Genomic DNA, 5,336 nt, shown 5'->3' on the forward strand with positions numbered 1-5,336 from the left:
ATCCTTCTGGTATTCTCTGCTTTCAGCCAAGATCCATCGGACATCAGCAATGATATCTCTCATTCCACGGCCTCTTCTGAATCCAGCTTGACCCTGGAGGCGTTCAAAATACCAGTGACATAGCTTCTAGCATCATAGCAACATGAAAGTCACCACAGTGCAACAAGCTGATAGAGGAGTGATGGGGAATCTTCTTAGCTATAACCAAATCTCTTGAGGGAATGACTCACCAGACATGGAGACATAGGACCATAATATCCAAACAGTCCACAAATACAGAGTTCTACATCCTACCTCAGTGAGCAGCGCATAAGATCTTAAAAACTTGGCAGTGGCTATCTAGGATGCAATGATCAAGGTGTCTTGTCCTGAACAAAAAGAAATCAAAGGCTCAAGGGAACAATTAGTTCAAACAACTAAAACCCAAAGCCTCCACTACTCTGAGGCCAGAAACACTAAATGATTTACAGGTACCACTGCAGAAGGCTCTAATCAGAATCACAATGGAAAGTTCTGGACACAGAGGAAGGAAAAAAGGTGTAGAATAAAATTCAAAAACATAAAAGAGCAAACTTACCGGTCTAGTAGAGACTAGTGGAACACCCTTATCCCCCTTTCCACTGCCCCACACCCATCTCACACTTGGAATGAAGCCATTCGACGGAGCAACTTGTACTCAAAACAACAGATAGGCCTATAAAATGAACCATTACACAAGAGAAGAATGTATTCCTTAATATAATTAGTCATGTTTTTGTTGATGTTGTTAAGTGCCTTTGAGTCGGTTCCAACTCATAACAACCCTGTATAGGGTTTCCAAAGAGCAGCTGGCGGGTTTGAACTGCCGACCTTGTGGTTCAAAGTCCAGTTCTGATCTTACAGTGCCACACCAGGAGTCATTAGAGACCAAAAAGGAAGGCAGTATTTGCACAAAAACAAAACAAGAAGCAGGAAAGGAGAACAAATGGAAATGGGGGGCCCAAAGAGGAAGTGGAAAGAGTGCTGTTGCATTGAGGGAATTGTGATCAATGTCATGAAACAAAATGTGTATAAATTGCTGAACAGAAAAGTAATATGCTCTACAAGTTTTCACCAAAAGTACAATTTAAAAAATAATTCACTGCATTTCTGTTAGTTCTTTGTAAATTTATAACTGGATAGAAACTACATTTGTTAAAATAAAGATGAAGATCGCAGTTGTAAAGGTCATGACTGCTTATAACACAAAGTGTGCAGAGATTCAGGCTTTAAGTTGTAAAAATAAACTTATCTTAACCATTCACTGACTCTTAGCCAGATGATTGATATTGTAATATCAAGAGGCTTCAGACTGAAGTTAATTTAATCTTCACTCCTTCCTAAGACCTATTTAAAACTTCAAATAGCAAAGATATCAGTTTGAGGACTAAGATGACCTGACCCAAGCCATGGTAATTTTAATAGCTTTATATGCATGTGAAAGTTTGACAGTGAATAAGGAAGACCAGAAAAGAATCGATGCATTTGAGTTATGATGTTAGAAAAGAATATTGAAAGTACCATGGACTGCCAGAAGAACAAACAAATCTGGGTTAGAAGAAGTGCAGCATTCTAAGAATGCTCCTTAGAGACCAGAATGATGAGACTTCATCTATCATACTTGTTATCTGGAGGGACCAGGCCCAGGAGAAGGACATCATGCTTGGTAAAGTGGAGGGTCATCAAAATAGAAGAAGACCCCCAATGAGATAGCTTGGAACAGTGGCAGCAGCAACGGGTTTAAGCACTAACAACATTTGTGCAGACGACACAGGACTGCCCAGTGTTTCTTCTGTTGTGGATAGGGTTGCTATGAGTTGGAACCGACTGGAAGGCACCTACCAACAACAACCTTCCTAACCAAATGGTCTTTTTTTTTTCCATTTCAAGGATTGCAATTAGAATTAATCTGAGTCCCTGTGTGGCACTGTGGGATAATGTACTGAACCACAAGGTCAGTTTGCACCATAAATTTGGCAGTTCAAGGTTATCAGCCACTCATTGGAAACCCTACACAGGGTCACTATGAGCCAGAACTGACTAGGTGGTATTTAACAACTACAATACAATCAACTACTGGACTCCTGGTCTGGCATCATAGGATAAGAACTGGACTGCTAACTGCAAGTTTGTCAGTTCAAACCCTCCAGCCACTCCTTGGAAACGATATACAGAGTCACTATGTGTTGGAACCAACTCAAAAGCATTTAACAACAACAATCAATCAATCAATTACTAAACCCACACACCAAAAATGTTTACATGCTTGCTTTAGAAATACTGTCTTAGTCAAGTTTTATCAGGAAATGAGAAACTGATGTTAGAAAAGTTTGTAGTTTGAGAATCCCTTGTAAATTTTTCACTGCTCTTGATGTGAAGCCATTTACTTCTGTTTGCTTTGCGTGATAAATACCTGCAAGTCAGAGTACAAGTTTCAGTCAGTTTTATATCCTAAAAGATCAAATTAGCCCTAATGCTGGCATATATATGAGGAAGGTTTGGAACATGAAGGGTCAAGGATTTAATGCTGGGCAAAGTCTACAGTTATGGGGTAGTTTTCAGAAGAATGGAAAAATCAGAGATAAGGAATTCAATTGGGAATATTCCAGAGTTGAGAACACAAAGAGAAGAAAGAATGGTTCTTTTAGGTGCAAAATTGAATGGACTCTTCTCCAGAATCCATGTGAAACATGCAAGTTCCTGTGATATGAAAACTCCTGAAAAAGGTATTTAGAAATGTTTATAGCATTTTTTTCTGTTGTTGTATTGTTGTTAAATGCTATTAAGTGGTTCTGACTCATACCCTACATAGGGTTTCTGAGGAGTAGCTGGAGGGTTTGAACCAACGACCTTTCGGTTAGTAAGCCAGTGCTTCTCCTTTCGGTTAGTAAGCCACACCAAGACACCACAAACAGGAAACAGAAAAAGTCACACCTTTAATTTCCCCAAAGAGTCCAACAAACGACCCCAAGAAATTAGTCAGGAGATGTGGTCTCTGGAGCAGTTGAAGAAAAAAAAAAAATGTGCATGTTCAAAACTGTGTGGGATGAAACAGCTGATGGCAATGAAGACACACATCTCAGGCTGAAATACTGTGGGAGAAACACTAGAATGCTTCTGACAATAATAGTAAACTGCCACATCTTCAGCCTGGAGGCTGCTGAGGGTGAGAGTGAAATCTGTCCCAAATCCACTGCCATCGAACTGGTCAGGGACCCCAGATTCCTGACTGGATGCCAAGTAGATGAGCAGCTTAGGAAACTGGCCTGGTTTCTACTGGCACCAGGCTAAAGCATTGCTAACATCCTGACTGGACTTGCAGTTGATGGTGACTCTTTCTCCTGGAGATACAGCCAGAGAGGCTGGAGACTGGGGCATCAAAATGTCTCCTCTGGCACCTGCAGTAGATAATTACCACATATAACCCTATACAGGGTTGCTATGGGTTGGAATCGACTTGGCAGCACTTAACAGCAACAACCACACATACATCTATACACACACTTTATCATAAGCATACTAAAATATACTGCTTAAAATGTGCTCTTTAGTGGAATATGTGTCACACATGCATAGGTTCACTTTGGCAATAACCAAAGTGAACCATTTTCAGCTCCTGAGCTCTTTGATTAAAAAGAACCCCCAGAGTTTGTTTCTTCTGGGTCCAGTACCTGCACTGTTTATTTTAGTTGTTTGTTGTGTTTTCTCCTTTCTTTATTATCCTTTGTTTACTTTTTCTCCTTCCTCTCTCTCCCTTGCCTTTCTTTTTATTTTTCCTGCCTCTGTTTTGATTTTTTTATTCCTTTCTTCTATTTCTCTTTTCCTACTTCTTCCTTGTCTTTCTGTGTATTTTTCTAGATCTTTCTTTACCAATCTCTAGTCTCGTCTTTCATCTACCCCCTCCCTGGATTTGTTGAGTGAGTTTTTTTTTAATCTCTCTTATTTTTCTCTTCTATAACTTTATTTTACTGTTATACTCTGTTCTCTTTTTAGATAATATATCATTTTCTTCTTGTTGTTGCCTTTTTTCTATCTTTTTTCTCTTTTATACTTTCTTTTTTTATTACTGCTTGCTTGTTTGCTTAGTTTTATTTTCTTTTGTGTCTGTGTTTTTTCTCTTTTTGCTCCAGCCAAAAAGAGATAAAATCTTAGTCCACATAGCCCACACATAACTATACCCTCTGTAGTTCCATCCACTGAACAAAGGCCCAAACCAGTTCCTATACAAACTAATCATCAGTCAACACCAACCAAACCCACCCTAAACTGAGCTGTACAAACAGTAAACAAACCACTAAGCATGTGCGTCTAGTCTTCAATTATGCCCACCAGAAGGCAATTAGTGAGAACCTAAGAATACACCATCATTCAATCATCAATTAAATATATATACAACACCACAATGTTTTGGAGACAACAGGTAATTTCAGTTCACATGAAGAAAGAGTGGCTCAAACAAACGTCCAAGATGCAAGTCAGTTAATGTTTTTGAGGGAGACAAAGTAATGAAAATACTTTAGAAATAATTCAGAAAATTATATTTAAATATTTTCGATGGATTCAGAGAAAGATTGAGGAAGAACACAGAAAAAAAAAAAAGTAGAAGAAATTGGGAAAACACAAAAAGAACAAACAGACAAAATAAATGAAAATTATGAAACAATATAAAACCTGCAAAAAGAAATTCAAAAGATTAATTCTAAGATTTCAGAAATGAGCAATACATTGAAAAGGAAAAGATTTGAGCCATTGGATGCCTGAATTAGTGAGCTTGAAGATAATCTCTCAATACTAGTAAATTAGATGAATAATCATAACAAAGAAAGAAAGTTTTTGAAGAAAGACTAAAACTTATGTGGGATACTATGAAAAGGAATAATTTATGGGTGACTGGAATTCCATAACACGAAGAGACAATAAAACTAACAGATACAAATTTTGAAGTTGTTGGCAGGAAACTTCGCAAATATAATGAAGGATGAGAAGATACACGTGCAAGAAACTAAAAGAACACCTAATAGGGTTGACCCCAAACGAAAATCACACAGGTGTATATGATAATCAAACTTGCTAAAATAAAAAACGAAGACTGAATCCTGAGAGCAGCTCAGGAAAAATGAAATTTAGCTAAAAAGGAGAACCAATAAGACTAAACTTGATTGATCAGCAGAAATCATGCAAGCAAGAAGATAATGGAAAACTACATACAAAACTTTGAAAGAAAAAAATCTATATTTGTACCCATTCCAATGATGTCCCAAAAAGGAAATCATTGGACAATATCAGTAAGTTTCACATGCAAGTAAACTTTTACTCAA

The 5,336-nt window shown here is 37.8% G+C and overlaps 1 pseudogene; it reads right to left on the minus strand.

Annotated features, from left to right (window-relative positions):
* LOC102827497 overlaps positions 1-5,336 on the minus strand; it is an 84,046-nt pseudogene that overhangs the window by 18,640 nt on the left and 60,070 nt on the right.

The sequence above is a fragment of the Chrysochloris asiatica genome, unplaced genomic scaffold, assembly GCF_000296735.1.
Source record: "Chrysochloris asiatica unplaced genomic scaffold, ChrAsi1.0 scaffold00341, whole genome shotgun sequence".
NCBI classification, from domain to species: Eukaryota; Metazoa; Chordata; class Mammalia; order Afrosoricida; family Chrysochloridae; genus Chrysochloris; species Chrysochloris asiatica.